Consider the following 11879-nt stretch of genomic DNA (forward strand, 5'->3'; position numbering starts at 1 on the left):
TCAAATCAAAGTAAACTTAAGAGTCACGCGATGAAATCAGACAGTAGGTGTGTGGTCCTCTAACTACGATTCGGGAAACCATCCAGTTTATTAGAGATGAAATACGATGAAAGCATGCAGTTTATTAGAGATGAAATACGATGAAAGCATGCAGTTTATTAGAGATGAAATACGATGAAACCATCCAGTTTATTAGAGATGAAATACGATGAAACCATGCAGTTTATTAGAGATGAAATACGATGAAACCATGCAGTGTATTAGAGATGAAATACGATGAAAGCATGCAGTTTATTAGAGATGAAATACGATGAAAGCATGCAGTTTATTAGAGATGAAATACGATGAAACCATCCAGTTTATTAGAGATGAAATACGATGAAACCATGCAGTTTATTAGAGATGAAATACGATGAAAGCATGCAGTTTATTAGAGATGAAATACGATGAAACCATGCAGTTTATTAGAGATGAAATACGATGAAACCATCCAGTTTATTAGAGATGAAATACGATGAAACCATCCAGTTTATTAGAGATGAAATACGATGAAAGCATGCAGTTTATTAGAGATGAAATACGATGAAAGCATGCAGTTTATTAGAGATGAAATACGATGAAACCATGCAGTTTATTAGAGATGAAATACGATGAAACCATCCAGTTTATTAGAGATGAAATACAATGAAAGCATGCAGTTTATTAGAGATGAAATACGTTATGAACGGGACATCACAGGGTGGTGAAAGTGCGCAGTGATGAGCTTGATGCTCCTTTCCAATAAGTGTTGAGGGTCTTATTCTGGTGACATGCTGATCGACGCTTGACTGCCGTTTGACAAATAAAAATATCCATAATAATATCATCATGTATACTAGCCTACCCACACTGCATCTGCGAGCTGTTGGCTAGAGCAACAGGTTTTTTTGGGGGGGGGATAAACCACACACAGTGGGGCTGTTTCCTGGACACAGATTAAGCCTAACAGAAGACAAACTGAATTTCTATCATGGAGGACTGGCTTGAATTGTGAGGATGACCACAATTTTCTTTTTCATCATGAGCAAAAGCTATTGATTTTCTACCCAAAGTTGCTATGAAAACGTTGCGATCCATTTAATAAACAGAAGAGACCAGCAAAATGGATAAAAGGGTGTGGTGGCAGTAGCAGGAACAACGGCATCTAGTGGGCAAAACTTGGTACTTTCAAACAAATGTACAGTGCCTTCGGAAAGTATTCAGATCCCTTGACTTTTTCCACATTTTGTTACGTTACAGTCTTATTCTAAAATGTATTAAATAGTTTTTTCCCCTCATCAATCTACACACAATACCCATAATTACAAAGCAAAAACAGGTTTTTAGAAATGTTTCAAATTTATTTAAAGAAAAAAAACGGAAATACCACATGTACCTAAGTATTCAGACCATTTACTCAGTACTTTGTTGAAGCGATTGTGCGTTTGTGTTCACGTGTGCATATGCTCCTTTTTGGGGGACGCGGGTCAAAAAGTTTGAGAACCACTGCTCTATGGGACCTGATGTCACTGCTTTCACCATAAACACACATAGGACAGGGACAAATACAGACACGGTTACCGACGTCTACAAACATGGATATGATTGCAGTTACCAATGGTTACCGACATGATTATTATCAGGTTATGAACAGTTGCCAGTTACCAATGGTTACAGAGAAAAAAATATTTTCATGGCAGCCTGTTTTATCCACTCAATCTATCAATACCGCCCAAGGAGTTCTTTTCAACTCTGCCTTCCTTTATAAATCCCTCCCTCCCTCGAACTCTCTCTGTTCTATTTCTCAAATGTCTCCCTCTCTCCCTCTACCTCTTCATCTCCAACGAATTGTGTTCTTTCTTTCTCTTTTGGGTGTGTGTTTTTACCCATCAGGCCTAGGGGTTAAAAGAAAGATTCACCCACTTTGAATGTTATATATTTTTTGGGGGGGTGGGTCTCTAAGCGATGTTCAATCAATTTTTCATGTGTATCTGAGCTCTTGCCATTCTCGCAGGTAGAAATACAGCCCACAATAAGTTGGGAGAAAAAATGTATGAAATGTATGCATTCACTACTGTAAGTCGCTCTGGATAAGTGCGTCTGCTAAATTACTAAAATGTAAAATGTAAATGTAAATTAATTTTGGCCCATTCCTCCTGACTGAGCTGGTGTAACTGAGTCCGGTTTGTAGGCCTCCTTGCTCACACATGCTTTTTCAGTTCTGCCCACACATTTTCTATAGGATTGAGGTCAGGGCTTTGTGATGGCCACTCCAATACCATGACTTTGTTGTCCTTAAGCCATTTTGCCACAACTTTGGAAGTATGCTTGTGGTCATTGTCCATTTGGAAGACCCATTTGCGACCAAGCTTTAACTTCCTGACTGATGTCTTGAGATGTTGCTTCAATATATCCACATAATTGTCCTGCATCATGATGCCATCTATTTTGTGAAGTGCACCAGTCCCTCCTGCAGCAAAGCACCTCCACAGCATGATGCTGTGGTTTTGGAGCAGTGGCTTCTTCCTTGCTGAGCGGCCTTTCAGGTTATGTCGATATAGGACTCGTTTTACTGTGGATATAGATACTTTTGTACCTGTTTCCTCCAGCATCTTCACAAGGTCCTTTGCTGTTGTTCTGGGATTGATTTGCACTTTTCGCACCAAAGTACGTTCATCTCTAGGAGACAGAACACGTCTCCTTCCTGAGCGGTATGACGGCTGTGTTGTCCCATGGTGTTTATACTTGCGTACTATTGTTTGTACAGATGAACGTAGAACCTTCAGGCGTTTGGAAATTGCTCCCAAGGATGAACAAGACTTGTGGAGGTCTACAATTTTCTTCTGAGGTCTTGGCTGATTTCTTTTGATTTTCCCATGATGTCAAGGAAAGAGGCACTGAGTTTGAAGATAGGCCTTGAAATACATCCACATGTACACCTCCAATTGACTCAAATTATGTCGTTTAGCCTATCAGAAGCTTCTAAAGCCATGACACCATTTTCTGGAATTTTCCAAGCTGTTTGAAAGCACAGTCAACTTAGTGTATGTAAACTTCTGACCCACTGGAATTGTGATACAGTGAATTTTAAGTGAAATAATCTGTCTGTAAACAATTGTTGGACAAAATTACTTGTGTCATGCACAAAGTCGATGTCCTAACCGACTTGCCAAAACTATAGTTTGTTAACAAGAAATTTGTGGAGTGGTTGAAAAACAAATTTTAATGACTCCAACCTAAGTGTATGTAAACTTCCGAATTCAACTGTACATGTCAGATTTCAATACTGGCCGATATCATAACGCGGGAGTTTCTCTTCTTTTGAATGAAGCATTGGTCACATTTTTGCAATATTCCTAAATCAATAAATGTGTAATTTAACATATTTCTCCTATTTTTCTGCCTCTTCAGTCCAGGTTGTGTTGCATGGTGCAAACATCAGACTCCACTCTGCAAGGTACACAATCTGGAGGTTGAACATGTTGAGATTGTAGACTCCTATATTGATAGTGCAGTTTGTTTAGGCAATTTTACAGCTTGCTGCTTTACACCTAATTTTATAGCTACTTCGTATGCTGATATTGACTTTAGTATTAGCAAGCAAGCCCATAGATAGAGCATTGCATTGTGGGTTATGTAGTCGACTTGAGCTGCAACAGATTTCCACAACGATTTTCACATAAAATGTTGTTCTCACATATTTGTCTTATTTAACCTTTTCATGTGTGAGTTCCAAATATCTCTTACGATTGCCCCAGCGTGAGTTTTTTTTATACACGTGATGTCAGAATGCACTCACTGTTCCAAAATGTGATTGTTACACAACAGGACAGTTAACCCGCGGTGCCCTGAAACCAAGACATGCTGTCTGCTAATTATCTATAGGCTATATTTCACCTAGTCAGTTTCAAATTAAATTCTAACAAGTTGTATTTTCTAACAACAGTTTGAATTGAGGTGTGTTCAGTACCTTCTTTAATTCACATAGAAGTAGCCCATTTCACTGTTGCGGACAATTTATGTTTGAGGCTTTACTGAGCCGGACAAACTTCTCTCTTTGACGAGAGCCCAAGCACTTCCCCGGTGTTTCCGCAGATCAAGTATGAAGACATTTGCGCAGTCTTGCACAAACATTTTCCCCCTGGCACATTTTCTGGTTGGTGCTCGCATTGCCATCATTATTGTTTTCCTTACAAATAATAACTTTGGACATGTGTGAGTTCCTATCAAAGTAAGTGCTTTATTTTCTGTATATCATGTTGTTGTTTCTACCGTATGTATGTATTTATGTTTGTATGGAGCATAATGTATTTACAGTTTTATTCACAAGTTTTCAAGTACTGGTGACAAATCATGCATTCTGATTCTTGCATAGATTGTAATGGACACATATGATAGGTGTAAAATACTTTTGGAAGGTTGTACTGATTATGATGAGCTAATGCTAAGCTATATGCCAGCTATGTTTGGTGTCATGTTTGTTGACATTATACAATACATTCTGGGTGTCACGCAAGCATCTGTCAGACCAACGATGTTATAACAAAATGAGGTGAAGGGATTGCTCACTCATCTTTCGAGTAAACTTCTGGAAGTGAATGAAGGGAAGTGAATGATGGTAGACTACACACCCCGTTCAACATGCATACTGCAAACAGACAAAACAAATCTTGTCTCCTCTTGTTATTTTTGGTTGACGTAAAAACACTAGCATGGCGGCGCGCACAAACTACCCATCGTCTGATTATTTTTTTGAAAGGGTTTTACTCAATTATTTCGATCACTTGCGAGGTCACCCATGATGTGATGAATTGTAAATAGTAATTGCTATTAGCTAATTCATATTCTGGTTTCTGTCAGCCGAGAGTTAGCTAAATATGACCGCTTGTGTTATGTCAATCTTTCCTCAGTTAACACTAGGACTAATGTAGCCTACATTTTCTGGTTTGGATGATTGTGTTATGCTGTCGCTACTTCTGTGAATGTCTGACATTGCATCCAAAAATAAACTGGTCACATTCTGGACATAACGTTGTAAGGACTGTGTTTGTGCAAAAGTGTGGCCAGCTCAAACGCTGACTGTTGTGTCAATCGAAACTGGACGTTCTAAAGAAGCGTACTAATCACTGTACCGCTGTAGAATGATCACACCCATGTGTTGGTAAGTGTCAAAAGGTTAACACTGTAAATGAAAGGAATGAGTTGTTTTGGGTGGATTATTTCATTAAGGCTTACTTAATCACCACCAATCACATAGCCTGAGTCTGAGAGCGCACACACACACACACGCACGCACGCACGCACACACGCACGCACGCACGCACGCACGCACGCACGCACGCACGCACACACACACACACACACACACACACACACACACACACACACACACACACACACACACACACATGCACACGCACACACATGCACACGCACACACAAACTCAAAGATACCGACGGTCTGCTGTGTTAGTGTGACTTCAGAGAGATGCCTGTGTGATGATGAAGAGGAGAGACGAAGACAACGACACTTCTCGAAGTAGACTAGACAATTAGACTGCTCTGTCTCTCACCTCCCTCTCTCACCTCCCTCTGTCTCACTCGCTCTCTCCCTCCATCTCTCCTCTCTCTCACAGTGCCTCGAGTGTGCGACCGACACAGTCATTTCAGAGAGCAGAGAAGATAGTCCAACTAAAGTGACAGATCTGTCATAGACAGTCTTTTTATAATGTGAGTTTCTTTGCAAGTTTATTTTCACACGCGTGTGTAGGTATGTGTAAGAGTGTGAATGTTGTCTCAGTTATTATAATGAAGGTATAATGTTATTTTATCTGCAAGGGAGGAGAGGACGATATGTGTGTGTAGGTAGGTGTGTGTGCCTGTGTGTGAGAGTGCAGGTTACATGTGGTCATTAAACCGCTCCACGAGAGGCATGTGCTGGAATGTTTAGTCTGTTTCAGGGTTCATTCAGGAAAGTTGCCACGGTAATTAAAAATATACTTTTTTCGGAGCCAGTCTGTGTGTGTGTTCGTCCCTGAGTAGTTGACAGAGTTCCAGGGAAGTTGTGTGAAGTGCAAAGTGAGATAATTATGGTGACACTCATTAATGAGTGAGAGACTTCTTCTTCTCTCACTCCCTCCTTTCTCTCCCCCTCTTTCTGTCTCTTTCCATCCCTCCCTTCCTCTCACTGACCAAACCTCCTTAATGATCTGGCAGTGTCTGACAGCCTGAAAAGTTTTCTGAAAGTGCACACACACACAAACGTACACACACATATACACACACACAAATAAACACACACGCGCACACACACCTCTCTGTCAGATTACTCTGTGTGCACTGAAGCTAATTGTATCCTTGCTGTCCTATATACACTACCGTTCAAAAGTTTGGGGTCACTTATAAATGCCCTTGTTTTCGAAAGAAAAGCACACTTTTTGACCATTAAAATAACATCAAATTGATCAGAAATACAGTGTAGACGTTAATGTTGTAAGTTCCTCTTGCTGCTCCGTAGGCAAGTACCATGGTCTTGTAGTGGATGCAAGCTTCGACAGGAAGCCAGTGGAGTGTGTGGATGAGCTGACATGGGAGAATTTGGGAAGGTTGAACACCAGGCGGTCTGCAGCGTTAAGTTGCAGAGGTTTGATGGCACAAGCGGGGAGCCCAGCCAACAGCTAGTAGTAGTCCAGACGGTCTTACTCTATGGATGTTGTAGAGCATGCTTTGATGCTTGCAGAAAACAACATGGTGTTGTCCAGGGTCACGCCAAGGTTCTTTGCACTCTGGGAGGGGTAGGCCTCCCAACCATGATGGAGAGGCCTTGGAGTGGGCAGGCTTTGCCCAGAAGGAAGAGCAGCTCTGTCTTGTCAAGGTTGAGCTTGAGGTGGTGGGCCCACATCCAAGCTGAGATATCTGCCAGGCATGCAGAGATGGGTGTCACCACCTGGGTGTTAGAAGGGGGAAAGGAGAAAAATAGTTGAGTGTCATCTGCATAACAATTATAGGAGAGACCATGTGAGGATATGACGGAGCCTAGTGACTTGGTGCATAGAGAGAAGAGGAGAGGGCCTGGGGGACATCGAAGCAAGCAGGTGAGAGTACGTGATGCAGACACAAATCCTCTCCACGTCACCTGGTAGGAGCGGCCTGCCAGATAGGATGCAATCCAAGAGTATGCAGAGCCTGAGACGCCCAGCCCTGAGAGGGTGGAGAGGAGGATATGATGGTTCACGGTGTCGAAGGCAGCGGACAGATCTAGGAGGATGAGGACAGAGGATAGAGAGTCAGCTTTGGCAGTGCGGAGAGCCTCCGTGACACAGAGGAGAGCAGTTTCGGTTGAACGACCCGTCTTGAAGCCCGAATGGTTAGGGTCAAGAAGATTGTTCTGAGAGAGATAGCGAGAGAGTCGGTCTGAGACAGTATGTTGTTTTGGAAAGAAAAGAAAGGAGGGATAACAGTCTATACTCTTTGACGTCAGAGCGGAGCGACTCTGGACATGTTGAAGTCAGTGATAAGGGATGAGTTGATGCCGGAAGTGAGGAATGGAAGGAGGCCTCCAGCGATGGTCTGAGGAATGGAGGAAGGGATATGTCAAGCGGGCAGGTTATCGGGAGGCCAGATGTCACTAGTAGCAGTATTTAATCTGGAGAGGGAGGAGAGAAAGAGGTCAAGGCGTAGGGTAGTTCAGTGTGAGTGGGACCAGTGGACTCAATAGGCTGAGTTAACGAGGAGCAGATGTCGTCCACCTTCTTTTCAAAGTGGTTGACAAAGTCGTCCGCAGAGAGGGAGGAGCGAGGGGTGGAGAATTAATGATGGAAAATAAGTAGAAAAGAGTTCCCTAGGGTTGGAGGCAGAAACTTCCAATTTCGAGTGATAGAAAGTGGCTTTAGCAGTAGAAACAGAGGAAGAGAAGGTAGAGAGGAGGGTGTGAAAGGAGGGTAGGTCTTCCAGAAGTTTCGTTTTCCTACATTTTCACTCAGCTGCCAGCAGCCCCGTTCTGTAAGCTCACAATGAGTCACTCAGCCATGGAGCAGGAGGGAGGGCCGAGCCGGATGGGAGGAAAGGGGACAGTGTGAGTTATAGGAGGTGGAAAGGGAGGAGAGTAGGGTCGAAGAGGCAGAATCAGGGGACAGGAGGGAGAAGATTTAGCAGAAGGGAGAGATTATAGGATGAGTGTAGTGGGAGAGAAACCTTTCCTCGCAAAGCCGCCTGTAACCTAGCCTTGCAAAGCCACCTGATCCCGCAAGCTTACATTAACCCTCCAGAGTCAATATCTGTGCCCCCACGGTAATCTAATCAGCATAATAAAAACATCCCCATCAAAATCCGTCTGTTTAAACTAGAGATGTCTGTTTTTTGCATGGGCTGCGTCTCAATCCACCACATCCGCCAATGGCGGCCTTCTGCATCTGCGGTGGAAGGTAGTCGAGCTACAGTGGTGTTTGTCAGACCATGAGACATCCCCAAAATCGGTCTTCTCAAGGGTTGCTGGCCAATGTTGACTTCAATGCTTCCCACAGTTGGGTCAAGTTGGCTGGATGTCCTTTGGGTGGTGGACCATTCTTGATACACACGGGAAACTGTTGAGCATGAAAAACCCAGCAGCGTTGCAGTTCTAGGCACAAACCGGTGCACCTGGCACCTACTACCATACCCTGTTCAATGTTCAAATGTTTTGTCATGCCCATTCACCCTCTGAATACACAATCCATGTCTCAATTGTCTCAAGGTTTATAAATCATTCTTTAACCTGTTCAACTTGTAGATTTAACAAGTGACACCAATAAAGGATTATAGCTTTCAGAAGACTAAAATATATAAAAAATGTTTGCCATAGAAGCGCCGGATTTTCGTTGTTAACAAGAAATAAATAATAAATAATAATGATTTGAAAAATATGAATAATATTTCTCCCATGAGGCCAAAGAGGGTGTTTTGGTCATTGACTGCAGGAAAGGGCTAACCTGTCTCCTCCCCTTCAGCTACACTGATTGAAGTGGATTTAACAAGTGACATCAATAAGGGATCATAGCTTTCACCTGGATTCACCTGGTCATGGAAAGAGCAGGTGTTCTAAATGTTTTGTATACTCAATGTATATGGAAGTAGTTTAAAGCCAAAAAAGGGAGTTAAATATGAGTAAATAAAAAAATTATACAGATTTTTGTTGTATCTCTCAGATATAGGACAGACACTTTAAAACAAACTTCCTTTTGATAAATGTTTTGCCTATCTGTTTTTCCACGAATCTGTTATTCAATGCACTTCTATTGGCCAATGCACTTCTATTGTTTCATCAATATATATTATATATTCCTTTATACCTAAAGGGGTCCTAAAACTCTAAATCAAATAGCTAAATGATCCTTGGTATGACCATCTTAAAACAATTCCATATGTTAGCTTAGTAGAAATGTCGGATTCTAAAGTGAGACTCTGAGAGCTTGTTGATATAAACCGAATGAGGTAGTGTTAGCCACCGTTAGCCCACACAGTATAACCACTGGTACTGTTAACAGATGCTGCTGCATTATTCACAACCTTTCGCAGGTGTGTGTGCGTGTGCGTGTGCGTGTGCGTGCGTGCGTGCGTGTGTGTGCGCGCGCGTGTGTGTCTCTCCCTCTCTCTCTTGGTGTTATGTGATAACATGAACAAAACAACAGTAACATCAATTCTTAGAACAACAAAAAGCTCAAGCTATGTGCCTTTACGGAAGCATGTCCACTAAAAGAGAACACTGTTCAGCGCATAATACTGACCTAAAGCCCAATTCACGTACAGCCGAGGCGGTTTTATGCAGTTTTAGAACAAAGTTTGCTTGATCCGAACGGTCTAGTTTTAGAACGTCTCATATTGGTCGCTGGAGTTTCCAAGATTCAACATGTAAAATCTTAGCTAAAGACTTGCGACGAGACAGATCCCAGTTGCAAATCGGAGAACAGTGTGCTGATGGTCTGTGTTTAGTCCAGCAGCTAGCTAGCTAGCCAAGCTAGCTAGGTATTTTGCTGCAGTTAGCTAGCTTAACTTGCTGATATTAAGTCCTTAAGTGTTCACGCTTCCTGATGTATGCATTTCATGATACTCGTTTTGATACACCACCTTGCTACAATGAGTGGCAACTTTATATCAAAGTTGTATTACATCATTGTAAAGAGGCACCATTACCGTGGAAACGGTCTCAACTGCCTGTCTCGTCTTCTTGATCTGAATGCCCCGTCTTTAGTCGGCTGTGACAACACAACATTTGAAAACTGGCTAGTTTTGTCACGTCTCTCCTTATGTCTGCCGCCTGTTGTATCTGAACCGGGCTGTAGTCCTTGTCTCCTTCCCTCTTTCCCTCTGCTCTCTCTTTCATTGAAATCCCCTCCCCCTTTCTCTTTACCCTCCCCTCTGTCTCTTTTTTAAAAAATCTTTCAAGTAGTTTCATGTCCTCCAGGGGATGTATGGTCAGAAAGTGTCCGATCAGACTGCCTCCTGTCCCAGCCTCGCTACAGCCTCTGTCCCCCTGACTCAATCACCCCATGGAGCCCCGTCAAGAAGGGTGTCACTGGCCGCTCCTTTGAATAAAACACTCTTCCCCATCCCTCTACACCTTCTCTTATCCCTCACTAGCAGCTCTCTCTCCTACCCTCCCTCTCTCCTACCCTCCCTCTCTCCTACCCTCCCTCTCTCCTTCCTTCAGTAATATCTGAAGTGAAGACTGTCTCTCGAAGAGTAGTGACTAAAACTGCTCCTGGACTCCCAGACAGCCTCCTCTCCTCTCATCTCTGCGGTTGTAGCTAACATTTCCTCCTAGTGCTTTATACCTCTCTGCTCCTCTCTCTTTCCTTTGCTCATCACTCTCTAAGGGCTAAACCTCCATACACAGATAAGATACGTGGTCAACTCACAGGAGACTAAAGACCAAAGTTCTCAATTGGTACAAAATATATAGAGTACTGTACACACTACAATTACTTAGGTTTAAAAATAAGCTCAACTGGACACCTTAATGAGGCAGTGAATGAACTGAGAGAGAAAGCACGCAGGGCATTCTACGCCATTAAAAAGCAAATTCAAATTGAAATACCTATTAAAATTTGGCTAAAACTAATTGAATATGTCATTGAACCAATTGCACTTTATGGCAGCGAGGTGTGGGGTCCACTTGCAAAACAAGATTTCATCAAATGGGACAAACACCCCATTGAAACCCTACATGCAGAGTTCTGTAAGATTCTCCTACGTGTCCAGAGGAAAACTACAAACAATGCATGCAGGGCAGAATTAGGCCAATATCCACTAATAATAAAAACTCAAAAAAGAGCAATTAAGTTTTGGAAACATCTAAAATACAGTGACCCCCTCTCATATCATTACCAAGCCCTGCAATGCCAAGAGCTGAGCAAAGAAAAGAGTCCCCTCATCCAGCTGGTCCTGGGGCTGAGTTCACAAACCTGTTCTACTAACACACTGAAGCCTCAGGACCAGAACATCCAATCAATCAGAATAAACCAAATTACAACACAGTCAAAACAAAACTACATTGCTTATTGGGAAACACAAGCACAAACACAAAGCAAAATGCAGTGCTATCTGGCCCTAAATCGACAGTACACTATGGCTAAATATTTGACCATGGTTACTGATCAAAACCTTAGAAAAACCTTGACAAAGTACAGGCTCAGTGAGCACAGCCTTGCCATTGAGAAGGGTAGACACAGGAAAACCTGGCTCCCTGTAGAGGAAAGGCTGTGCAACCACTGCACAACAGCAGAACCTGAGACGGAGCTGCATTTCCTGACAAAATGTAAAAAATATAAAACAATTAGAGAGTGTCATTTCCCCAAATTTGAAACCCTTATTCAAGGTTTTAAAGA

The 11879-nt window shown here is 42.5% G+C and overlaps 1 protein-coding gene across 2 annotated transcripts in view; it reads right to left on the bottom strand.

Moving 5' to 3' along the window:
* Nucleotides 1-11879, bottom strand: part of kif26ba (kinesin family member 26Ba) — a 151538-nt gene that overhangs the window by 46076 nt on the left and 93583 nt on the right. The window lies entirely within an intron of this gene.

This window comes from Salmo trutta, chromosome 25 (assembly GCF_901001165.1).
Source record: "Salmo trutta chromosome 25, fSalTru1.1, whole genome shotgun sequence".
NCBI lineage: Eukaryota > Metazoa > Chordata > Actinopteri > Salmoniformes > Salmonidae > Salmo > Salmo trutta.